General features: G+C 44.0%; 1 protein-coding gene across 1 annotated transcript in view; it reads right to left on the bottom strand.

Annotated features, from left to right (window-relative positions):
* Positions 1 to 5,710, bottom strand: part of LOC106588785 (growth factor receptor-bound protein 10) — a 57,546-nt gene extending 51,836 nt beyond the window's left edge. Inside the window, exon 1 of the mRNA XM_014178196.3 lies at positions 5,530 to 5,710. The gene's annotated coding sequence lies outside the window, so the exon portion shown is untranslated. The remainder of the gene's footprint in view (positions 1 to 5,529) is intronic.
* Positions 5,711 to 13,423: the final 7,713 nt, after the last annotated feature.

Here is a 13,423-nt window from a genome sequence, read left to right as displayed (position 1 = left end):
CTGTACTATCAAAGGTACTGGAGTCCTTAGTTAGTAGGCAGCTAAAGACCTACTTCCAAGAAAACAATATCTTAAATGGAATGCAATCAGGTCTTAGGTCTGGCCACAGCAATGTTTCAGCAACATTGAAGGTTTTAAATGACATCCACTGTGCTCTTGATAAGAAGTTACATTGTGTGTCTGTTTTTATTGATTTGTCGAAGGCTTTTGACACTGTGGACCATGCCGTGTTAGTGCAAAGGTTAAAATGTTGTGGAATTACTGGTCATGGTCTAGATTGGTTTATAAATTACCTATCAAATCGTACACAATGTGTAATGGCAGATGGTTGCAAATCTGAGTCCATAGAGGTGTGTTCAGGTGTTCCGCAAGGTTCTATTTTGGGCCCACTGTTGTTCATTTTGTATATCAACAACATTAGGGATCTTATTGAAACAGCGGATGTTCATTTTTATGCAGATGATACTGTTCTTTATTCAAGTGGTAGTAGTTTATCTTTAGCTTTTGAAAATGCCCAAAGAGCATTTAACATCATACAACAGAATCTGTATGATTTAAAGCGGATTCTAAATTCGGGTAAAACAAAATGCATGGTATTTTCAAATGCCAGGCATGTTACAAATCATGTCATTGCTACATTAGCTGGACATAATATAGAGCAAGTTAAAGTGTACAAATATTTGGGTGTGTGGGTTGATGATAAGCTGAGCTTCACTGTGCATGTAGAGAACTTGATAAGGAAGCTCAAGCTGAAAATAGGATTTTATTTCCGGCATAAGGCTTGTTTTTCTTTTGAGGCCAGGAAGGAGCTGGTACGATGTACATTACTGACGGTTTCAGATTTTAGTGATGATATATATATATAACATATATGCAGGCCTCAGCCACTACCATGAGAGCACTTGATTCAGTGTATCATGCAGCCCTCAGGTTTATTACAAATCAGAAACGTCTAACATCATTGTGATCTCTACAGCGCTGTTGGCTGGTCGTCATTGACCTTGCGTAGGCTTAAACACTGGTATACACTGATTTATAAGGCCATATTGGGTAAAATGCCATTTTATCTCTGTTCTTTTTTAGTTAGGTCAGTAAATAAGTATCAGTTACGGCCCCATTATGATTTGCTTCTAACAGTACCAAAAATTAGAACAGGTCAAGGTAGAAATAGTTTTAGTTACTTAGCACCGTGGTCCTGGAATTCTCTTTTGAACATTTTATAATGTGATGATCTAGTTTCGTTGGCGGAGTTCAAACACTTGATCGATGTATATACACTGCTCAAAAAAATAAAGGGAACACTAAAATAACACATCCTAGATCTGAATGAATGAAATATTCTTATTAAATACTTTTTTCTTTACATAGTTGAATGTGCTGACAACAAAATCACACAAAAATAATCAATGGAAATCCAATTTATCAACCCATGGAGGTCTGGATTTGGAGTCACACTCAAAATTAAAGTGGAAAACCACACTACAGGCTGATCCAACTTTGACGTAATGTCCTTAAAACAAGTCAAAATGAGGCTCTGTAGTGTGTGTGGCCTCCACGTGCCTGTATGACCTCCCTACAACGCCTGGGCATGCTCCTGATGAGGTGGCGGATGGTCTCCTGAGGGATCTCCTCCCAGACCTGGACTAAAGCATCCGCCAACTCCTGGACAGTCTGTGGTGCAACGTGGCGTTGGTGGATGGAGCGAGACATGATGTCCCAGATGTGCTCAATTGGATTCAGGTCTGGGGAACGGGCGGGACAGTCCATAGCATCAATGCCTTCCTCTTGCAGGAACTGCTGACACACTCCAGCCACATGAGGTCTAGCATTGTCTTGCATTAGGAGGAACCCAGGGCCAACCGCACCAGCATATGGTCTCACAAGGGGTCTGAGGATCTCATCTCGGTACCTAATGGCAGTCAGGCTACCTCTGGCGAGCACATGGAGGGCTGTGCGGCCCCCCAAAGAAATGCCACCCCACACCATGACTGACCCACCGCCAAACCGGTCATGCTGGAGGATGTTGCAGGCAGCAGAACGTTCTCCACGGCGTCTCCAGACTCTGTCACGTCTGTCACGTGCTCAGTGTGAACCTGCTTTCATCTGTGAAGAGCACAGGGCGCCAGTGGCGAATTTGCCAATCTTGGTGTTCTCTGGCAAATGCCACATGTCCTGCACGGTGTTGGGCTGTAAGCACAACCCCCACCTGTGGACGTCAGGCCCTCATACCACCCTCATGGAGTCTGTTTCTGACCGTTTGAGCAGACACATGCACATTTGTGGCCTGCTGGAGGTCATTTTGCTGGGCTCTGGCAGTGCTCCTCCTGCTCCTCCTTGCACAAAGGTGGAGGTAGCGGTCCTGCTGCTGGGTTGTTGCCCTCCTACGGCCTCCTCCACGTCTCCTGATGTACTGGCCTGCCTCCTGGTAGCGCCTCCATGCTCTGGACACTACGCTGACAAACACAGCAAACCTTCTTGCCACAGCTCGCATTGATGTGCCATCCTGGATGAGCTGCACTACCTGAGCCACTTGTGTGGGTTGTAGACTCCGTCTCATGCTACCACTAGAGTGAAAGCACCGCCAGCATTCAAAAGTGACCAAAACATCAGCCAGGAAGCATAGGAACTGAGAAGTGGTCTGTGGTCACCACCTGCAGAACCACTCCTTTATTGGGGGTGTCTTGCTAATTGCCTATAATTTCCACCTGTTGTCTATTCCATTTGTACAACAGCATGTGTAATGTATTGTCAATCAGTGTTGCTTCCTAAGTGGACAGTTTGATTTCACAGAAGTGTGATTGACTTGGAGTTACATTGTGTTGTTTAAGTGTTCCCTTTATTTTTTTGAGCAGTATATTATAGAAGAGTGCAATTGTTTTTAGGCCAGCTGTTTTTAGTCAAGATGTTTGTGTTTTTAAATGTAATATGTTTTTGTTGTACTGTATGTGTGTTTACAGTTTTGTTTAATGTTGTGTGAGTGTATGTAATTTGGTTTGTCTGAAACTTTGTTCCCCTTGCTGCTATTGGACCTGGTCTCTCTTGGAAAAGAGATATTTATCTCAATGAGAATAAACCTGTATAAATAAAAGGTAAAAAATAAAAAGTTAAATAAAAAAATAAAATGAATGATATTTACCCATTGATTCTTAAAGAATATAACTTAGAAATGCCTCAGCTTAGTTCAACTGTCAGACCCCATCAGAACCCAAAATAGTGTTTTACTCCAATGTTTGTAAACAAAGAAATGTAAACAAACACTATATAGCACTTTAAACATGGTTAAAAACTATACTTTATATATATACACTTTATATCATTGATGATCAATCAGTCCTTAGCTCTCTCTATGAATTAGACTGGTTACACTTCTCCAGCACCATCCCTCAGCTTTTTACAGAAACAGGGGTGGGAAAAGCGCTTTGTTATTGTTTCAACTGCTGATTGCCAAGAGCACGCGAAAATTCTATTTAAGTGGAAGTTAACATTTTCACCTTGGACAGAGTGGAGCTAGCAGGCAATCTTCGGTGGGCTGCCGCAGCACTGAAACGCTAGGAGAAACACTGACTGGGCTAACTCACTGTGAAGCATGGAACATATAGAGAATCTCACTGGTTCTTATCAGTGGAAGGTTGTTCCTCATCTTGCTAGAACAAAAACAGTACCTGCTGTATGCCGACCCGGTAGCGACGAACCTACCTAGCTACCTAGCTAGCTACCTACCTAGCTACCTAGCTACCTACCTAGCTAGCTACCTACCTAGCTATGTTGTGCTAGCAAGCGAATACACTAACGTCAGCAAGCTAGCTAAACATTTGGCTATGGACTAGCACTGACAGTTTAATTATGGAAAGTTAATTAAATTGTTTATTTGTCACCTTGCTAGGTAGTTATTTAGCTGTGGGCATCTGGCTAGTATCAACAAGGGCTTTCTACAAAAAAAGCAACATTAGATAGCTTGGAAGCTAGACCATAAGCAATACGCATGGATATGCGTTGCCAAGCAACGCTACTGCCACCTTCTGGTTTGGAGTATGTTAACAAGGCTGAGTGGCTGAAGACGTCCAAGGTCGTTGCTGTGTGAACACAAAAGAGATTGACTGCCGAAAAACGTTTGACAATTCTACCGGTATGTCTGAGCTTTAACGCTAGGAGAAACATGATTGGGCCAACTCACTAACTCGAGAAGCTGAAAATAGAAGCCAGCTATTAACAGCTACCCCATTCTCCTGTCTTATCACACTGACCCCTTCATTCATTCAGACACACACAGAGAGACTAACTAGCTTCATGTGAGAGAGAGACTAACTAGCTTCATGTGAGAGAGAGACTAACTAGCTTCATGTTATTTGGCCTCTAGCTGGACAGGGAATGGGTGTTAATAACATGCCATGTCCATCTAATAACCATGTTGATGTATTGAAACACAACCCCCTTGACATTTTCTGACATTTTCTGACATTTCATTTGTGTTTCAGAAGGGGGGGGGGGGGGCGAGAGAGAGAGAGAGAGAAACTGATTAACTGGCCATACATAGAGGACCAGAGAGCTGACTGGAACAAAGAGCAACTTAATAATGTCAGGGCCCTGTGTGTGTGTGTGTGTGTGTGTGTGTGTGTGTGTGTGTGTGTGGTGTGTGTGTGTGTGTGTGTGTGTGTGTGTGTGTGTGTGTGTGTGTGTGTGTGTGTGGCTGGTGGGAGGAGCTATAGGAACATGGGTTCATTGTAATGGATGGAATGAATGTAATGGTATCAAACAAACATATGGAAACCACACTTGACTCTGTTCCATTTATTCCATTCCAACCATTACAATGAGCCTGTCCTCCTATAGCTCCTCCCACAAGCCTCCTCTGGCGTGTGTGTGTGTGTGTGTGTGTGTGTGTGTGTGTGTGTAGTTTTATTGAGAAGGCCCCCAACCCAAGTCAATTCTGCTGATTCCGAAAAATTCCCTGCACTAACACACCTGATCCTGTAATTCAATATCTGGAGGCACAGCTGATTAGTAGAGAGAGAGAGCACTAGAGAGAGGGGTTGACAGATGACTCAGTGACAGAGCAGCTAAGCCAGTCAGATAGCTGAGACCATAAAAGGTGCAGATTACATTATGTAATGTCTATGTATATTAAGTCATGGTCTTTATGACAGTCAGCCATGCAGACAAACAAAAGTAACTACTTACTGTCATAAACTAACAGAACCTCTGGCCTGATGCAACCATGATTTGAGGTCCACTCTACATCTTGTATAAAATGTAAAACATATCATTATGATTTAGTCTGTGACTTAGGTAAAGATGCATAGTGTGTTGTTGTTGTAGGCGACTTCTGCTTTATGAAACCGGTAGACTAGTCTGCTCAACAGTATGTGTGAGAGGGTCCTATAGACCAGGCTGTACCCTCCCTCTATCTGGGTGCATGAGATATGTAAAGCAACCATAAACAACATAACGTTTGCCAAGAAAATAGTCTTCGCGGCACTTCTCCAAACAGAAACATAACGGATCAGATCAGGTAAAGAAAGGACGACTCACCTCGAGACCTGCTGGACTAGCACACAGAAACGCACGGAGCTGAAACGAGGGGAGCGCGTGACAATCGGTGTCTGTAGGCTATTCCTTTAGATAAAAGGACCAAACAAATGGGGAAAATCTCCTGTAGTTATCGCTCACGTTGTCCTATTGAGCTGGGTACACAGTCACACACAACATCCTCTCTCTCCTCTCCTCCTCCTCTCTCTCTCTCTCTCCTCTCTCTCTCTCTCTCTCTCTCTCTCTCTCTCTCTCTCTCTCTCTCTCTCTCCTCTTCTCTCTCTCTCTCTCTCTCTCTCTCTCTCTCTCTCTCTCTCTCTCTCTCTCTCTCTCTCTCTCTCTCTCTCTCTCTCTCTCTCTCTCTCTCCTCTCTCTCTCTCTCTCTCCTCTCTCTCTCTCCTCTCTCTCTCTCTCTCTCTCTCTCTCTCTCTCTCTCTCTCTCTCTCTCTCTCTCTCTCACACACACACACACATTTAACACTGGACATCCAACAGCTTGACTGCCACAAGTTTAACACACAAGAAGGAAAACTCTTCCCTGAACCGCCTCCATACGCAGCTGACTCCTCCCCATACAGGGAATCCCTCTCGATAATAAAGCCACCGTCTTCAATATGTGCACCATCAAACCAGACTAACAACATTTTTACAAACGAATGGAGCAAATGCAATCCAATACTATAACCATATGCAAAGATCACTTAATTGCTATCATGTCTGTTCCCTGAGATCAACATTACTTTTTTAAAACATGATTTGAAGCTTACCCATCCTTTGTTTACTAAAACTTAAATGACCAAAAACCCAATTGCATGTAGCAATAATTTCCTTCGATTTGAAATATGATACAGTATGTTAAGACAAGCTCATAAGGCAATTTATAAGTTATACTCATTTTTTAAAGTTTTGTTTTACATGTTATACTCATTTATAGATTTTTTTTTACCCCCCTTTTCATAATATGCAATTGTGATCTTGTCTCATCACTGCAACTTCCCAACTGGCTCCAGAGAGGCGAAGGTCGAGTCATGCGTCCTCTGAAACCGCTCTTCTTAACACCCACCCGCTTAACCTGGAAGCCAGCTGCACCAATGTGTTGGAGGAAACACCATTCAACTGACTACCGAGTCAGCCTGCAGGGGAACCAGCCCGCCACAAGGAGTTGCTATAGCGCAATGAGCCAAGTAAAGCCCCCTGGCCAAACCCTCCCCTAACCCGGATGACACTGGGCCAATTGTGCACCGCCCTAAGGGACTCCCGGTCATGGGCGGTTGTGACACAGCCTGGAATCAAACCCGGGTCTGTAGCGATGCAGTGCCTTAGACCGCTGCGCCACTTGGGAGGCCAAGTTAAACTCTTTCAATGGGTTTATCTTTAATTAGTTTAAATTACTGATGAAAAGCAGGAAACAATATTGCAGACTGTGCCTTCAAAGGGGCAGAGCAGTCTAAAACATGATTTTCTGTGTTTTATATATATTTTTACACTATAAGGTTGGAACAATACTGTGAAATTGGGAAAATTATGATAATGCACTTTTAGTTTAAGACTTGTTTGAAAAGACAGCCTGAAATGTCAGCTTGTTTGGCTGGGTGGGGTTTTTGGACCACCTGAGAGTATGCACTCCTCTGCCAATGTATTTAAAAAAAAATATATATATATATATATATATATATATATATATATATAACCTTTATTTAACTAGGCAAGTCAGTTAACAACAAATTCTTATTTACAATGACGGCCTACCAAAAGGCAAAAGGCCTCCTGCGGGGCAGAGGGCTGGGATTAAAAATGTAAAATAAAATAAAAATATAGGACAAAACACACATCCCGACAAGAGAGACACCACAACACTACATAAAGAAAGACCTAAGACATCAACATAACATGGCAGCAACACATGACAACACAGCATGGTAGCAACACAACATGACAACAACATGGAAGCAACACAACATGGCAGCAGCACAACATGGTAGCACCACAAAACATGGTACAAACATTATTGGGCAAAGACAACAGAGACAACAATACATCAGGCGAAGCAGCCACAACTGTCAGTAAGAGCGTCCATGATTGAGTCTTTGAATGAAGAGATGGAGATAAAACTGCCAGTTTGAGTGTTTATTGCAGCTCGTTCCAGTCACTAGCTGCAGTGAACTGAAAAGAGGAGTGACCCAGGGATATGTGTGCTTTGGGGACCTTTAACAGAATGTGACTGGGAGAATGGGTGTTGTATGTGGAGGGTGAGGGCTGTAGTAGGTATCTCAGATAGGGGGGAGTGAGGCCTAAGAGGGTTTTATAAATAAGCATCAACCAGTGGGTCTTGCGACAGATATACAGAGATGACCAGTTTACAGAGGAGTATAGAGTGCAGTGATGTGTCCTATAAGGAGCATTGGTGGCAAATCTGATGGCCGAATGGCAAAGAACATCTTGCCGCTCGAGAGCAGCCTTACCTGCCGATCTTTAAGATGTCTCTGTAATCTAGCATGTGTAGGATGGTCATCTGAATCAGGGATAGTTTGGCAGCTGGGGTGAAAGAGGAGCGATTACGATAGAGGAAACCAAGTCTAGATTTAACCTTAGCCTGCAGCTTTGATATGTGAAGGACAGTGTACCGTCTAGCCATACTCCCAAGTACTTGTATGAGGTGACTACCTCAAGCTCTAACCCTAAGAGCTAGTAATCACACCAGTGGGGAGAGGGGCATTCTTCTTACCAAACCACATGACCTTTGTTTTGGAGGTTTTTAGTACAAGGTTAAGGGTAGAGAAAGCTTGTTGGACACTAAGAAAGCTTTGTTGTAGAGCGTTTAACACAAAATCCGGGGAGGTGCCAGCTGAGTATAAGACTGTATCATCCACAAGAATGGCATGGTCTACCGTATCAAAAGCTTTGGCCAAGTCAATAAAAATAGCAGAACAACATTGCTTAGAATTAAGGGAAATGGTGACATCATTTAAGACCTTTAAGGTTGCAGTGACACATCCATAATCTGAGTGGAAACCAGATTGCATACCAGAGAGAATACTATAAAGAAAGCCAGTCACTGTATTATTGACTAGTTTTCCCAAAACTTTTGATAAACAGGGCAAAATAGAAATTTGGCTATAACAGTTAGGATCAGTTTGATCTCCCCCTTTAAATAAAGGATGCACCGTGGCTGCCTTCCAAGCAATGGGAACCTCCCCAGAAAGGCGAGACAGGTTAAAAAGGTCAGAGATAGGCTTGGCAATGATAGGGGCAGCAACCTTAAAGAAGAAAGGGTCAAAACCATCTGACCCAGATGTTTTTTGGGGGTTAAGTTTAAGGAGCTTTTTTCCCCTTTAGCACATCAGACTCAGTGACCACCTGCAGGGAGAAACTTTGTAGCCGGGCAGGGGAAAAAGAGGGAGGAGCATCAGGGGTAGTCGCATTAGAAGGGGTGGGAGAAGAGGAAATGTTGGACAACAGCTAGCTTTCAGGTTACACATCCCTCCTATTAGGCTCCTCCAATTAGGCCCCTCAGACCACTCCCAGTCCTGGTAAAATCCTTGCGAGACAAATTGCATTTTTCTAGGTTTTTCTTGTTTCTTTTTGACAATTTTAATTGAAAACAATCATAGTAAGGTACTTTATTATTACTCTGAAATGATTTGATATTTAGATAAAAACGGCTGCATCGAACCTTTAACCTTTGAAGTGCATCATTGTATAAATCACCTGGTAATCTCTGTGGCCTAAATTAGCAAGAAAAATAATCTTGTTTTTGTGTGAGGAGATTCAGTCATTGGTTTAACATGGATTTGGTTGTAATGAGGTTCTGTAAACATAATAAACCTCTGAACACACAGATTTGAGAGTCAGATTTTTTTGTTCTGACTGGCAATGAACACATATGCTCCAAATCTGACCTTTTTTTGCCTGGTTGTTAACAGGTCTGTAGTGTGTGTACGTGTGTGTTCATGCATTCCCGTGCATGTGTGACCGTGTGTGTGCATGTGTATGTGTGTGCTGTGTCCCTTTTTCCTCCTATAGTCAGTCAGTCAGTTATGAGGTCAGAGGTTGATGTGTAGATTATAATTCAGAGAACAGAACCGAAGCTATGATTCACTAATAATACAACATTCCTCTCATACAGTAGATCACGTCTGGCTGCTACATCACACACACACACACACACACACACACACACACACACACACACACACACACACACACACACACACACACACACACACACACACACACACACACACACACACACACACACACACACACAGCAATCCACATTCCACGGTCTTAGAGTAGGGTTGCTGATCATGGATCAGGTTCCCCCTATCTCTAAAGTCTCGTCCACCAGCTGTATCCCCCTTTGTCTAGCCTTCTGTATTGTGTGGTAGGATTTAGCCTGAGGACGAGGTTACCCCTGTCCGTGGTTGTGTCATAAATGGCACTCTATTTCCTACTTAGTGCACTTCTTTTAACCAGGGCCCATAGGGTCAAAAGCAGTGCATTACATAGGGAATAGGGTGCCATTTGGGACCTAGACCATGTAATCTTACTCATTATGTTCTAAAAGGCTAAACTGGCCTGTGTTCCATCTCCCGGAGTCTGGTGTAGAGGCGCTGTAGACCGCTGTAGATGTTTGAGTTGGAACACCAGCCTCCCATCTGGCACAAGGAATACCCACTACTGGAATAGAATACTAAGAAACACAAGAACATCATTCTCCTTTCAACAGAATTATAAAGGATTGCTTTCTCCTTTTTTTTTCCATTTCTCCCATTTTCCTTTTCCTGAACCTGCAAGTCCTCTCTTTTTCCAGCAACTCCTTAAAATACATTGAGCAATAATCAGTGGAGGAATTAGATATAGCCTCGACTGGACAGACGGAATTAAATGGAATGTGTGAAACACACTGGATGCAGATGGGTTTTCACCAAGAGAAATGCGATGGAATCTTACAGCTTTGTTAGGATTGAAAACAGGCATATTCATGTCATGTGAACCAAATTATGAATACCAAACTGCCGATACAGAGTGTATAGGTAGCTTACGGTAAGTTAGTCTAGATGTAATAGAGTGCATTCTATTCTGCTTCAATCGGTCTATCAACTTTCTGCACGACACGCAACTCATAGGCAACCGCCCTAGTCAACAGAGCAACAAGTCAATATGCCAGACTAACAACATTTTTACAATGAATGGAGCAAATGCAATCCAATACTATAACCATATGCAAAGATCACTTAATTGCTATCATGTCTGTTCTCTGAGATCAACATGACTTTTTTACACGTTTTGACGCTACCCATTCTTTGTTTACTAAAACTTAAACTTAAAACCAAAACCCCAATTACATGTAGCAATATTTCCCTTAGATTTGAGTTATGATACAGTATGTTAAGAGAGTTTGAAACATGACCCACCAAACCACGCTTCTTAATACCCGCCTGCTTAACCCGGAAGCCAGCTGCACCAATGTGTCGGAGGAAATACGTTCAACTGATGGCCGAGTCAGCCTGCAGGTGCCCGGCCTGCCACAAGGAGCCGCCCCGGCCAAACCCTCCCCTAACACGGACGACGCTGGGCCAATTGTGCATCACCCTATGGGACTCCCGGTCATGGCCGGTTGTTACACTGAGCAAGTCTAGTCTAGTTTTAAATTGGTTTGAATCCCGGGTCTGCTGTGGCAGGGATGGATAGTATGATACTAGAAGTATAACTTCCTTCTCCTTCCCTCTTTCTTTCACCCTCCCCAAACCCCTCCCTCTGTCCATCCTTCCCTCACTGCCTTCCTCCGTCTCTCCCTCCTTCTCTCCCTCCCTACACTTAGCACCTTTTTTTCTATCCAGATCCTAAAACGGTTATTTCGCTGTCCCCGTAGGAGAACCCTTTGAAGAACCCTTTTGGGTTCCAGATAGAACCTTTCCACAGAGGGTTCTACATTGAACCCAAAATAGTTCTACCTGGAACCAAAGGGTTCTTCAAAGGGTTCCTTTGGGGACAACCAAAGAACAATTTTGGAGCCCTTTTTTCTAAGAGTGTATAGGTTCACAGAGGATATGCTGTTTTCACATCCCATCAGTTGATAACCTGTGTCTAGTTTTCTCTGTCTGCCTTATGTGCTGTGCTATCAGGACACACACACACACACCCCTCCCAGCATGTGGTACGTACAGTACCTTTCCATTCAGACTGTCCACTGAAAGGCTCAGCTTTCCATGAACACGCTAATGTCTATGACAAGAGCATCGCTGCAACCTCTTAACCCCCACCCCTACACCCCCACTGAGGAGCTGTGGAAAACATCAAACATATCCTTTCTCAGAACAACTAGAACAAAACGAATGAGGGAGAGGGGGAGGGAGAGAGAAAAGTATAAGGGGAATGGGGAATGGGGGGCTGAGCAGTTAGCAGTGGTCCAGACGCTGACACATCTGTTCTGAGCACGCCAAGAAAGAAAAAAAAGAACGAGGGGGGAAGTATGACTGTTCTCATTGGAGTGTAGTATGCAAGAGTGAGCCCAGCGCCTGATAGCCTGGTCCACCCTGTGATACACTGCAGTGTGATGGTTTGTTTCCTATAGTAACAACAAGGGCAGGGTAGAGTGACACACACACACACATATATGTAAGCAAGCGCACGCACGCACACACGCACGCACGCACGCACGCACACACACACACACACACACACACACACACACACACACACACACACAGAAAGCGTTAGCAGGGTTTGAGTGGCAGCTGAAGTTAGGGTTGAATAAACAGTAGTCCTGATAACCCCAGGATTGACAAGGCCACCCCGATTGTCTTATCTCGTAACCATAGACCGGGACTCTGGCCAAGGGCCAATAGAAACAGGGAAGACAAGCTTGTGGCCCAATCAGTGAAGAGAAAACATCCTGTGAACGATACAGAAAAAGAAGGGGAACCTATCGGGGGCAGGGGTAGGAGGCATATGAGGTAAGGGAGGGTGCTGGAGGTACTGTCTGTCTGTCACAGTCTGCGTGTGCGCGTCTGTGCTTGCGTGAATGTGTTATTCAGATGCAATATGTTGTGTATATATGATAGAGGGAACGTGTTCACTCTCAGACACCTCTGACACCGCTTGTTATTGAGGTCGTGGATGGCCGGGAGCTCGGCCCCATGATGTACTGGGCTGTCCGCACCACCCTTTGTAGAGATTTGCGGTCAAGGGAGGTGCATTTGCCATACCAAGCGATGATGCAGAAAGTCAAGATGCTCTCGGTGGTGCAGCTGTAGAACTTATTGAGGATCCGATGGCCCATGCCAAATCTTTTCAGCCTCCTGAGAGGGAAAAGGTGCTGCTGTGCCCTCTGCATGACTGTATGGGTGCGTGTGGACCATGTTGAGTCCTTAGTGATGTGGAAGCCAAAGAACTGCTCTCCCATCTTTTTTCTATAGTCCACGATCACCTCCTTGGTCTTACTGGCATTAAGGGAGAGGTTGTTGTCCTGGCACCACACTGCTAAGTCTCTGACCTGCTCCCTGTAGGCTGACTCATTGCCGTCGGTGATCAGGCCTACCACTGTCGTGTCTTCAGCAAACTTGATGATGGTGTTGGTGCAGTGGAGTGGTTCTAGAGTGTCTGGGATAATGGTGTTGATGTGTGTCATGACAAGCCTTACAAAGCACTTCATAATTACAGATGTGAGTGCTACAGGGCGATAGTCATTATTAAGGCAGGTTACCTTGGAGCTCTTGGGAACAGGGACAATGGTGGTCAGCTTGAAACATGTTGGGATTACTGACTGGGACAAGAAGAGATTGAAAATGTCTGTGAAGACACTTGTCAGCAGGTCTGCGCAAGATTTGAGAATGAGGGAGGGCTTTGTATGCATTTCTGTGTGTAGAATAATAGATTTGACAATGAGGGAGGG

This window comes from Salmo salar, chromosome 27 (assembly GCF_965601325.2).
Source record: "Salmo salar chromosome 27, fSalSal1, whole genome shotgun sequence".
Taxonomy (NCBI): Eukaryota; Metazoa; Chordata; class Actinopteri; order Salmoniformes; family Salmonidae; genus Salmo; species Salmo salar.
Note: the sequence above shows the minus strand (reverse complement) of the source record. Positions and strands in the feature narration are given on the sequence as shown.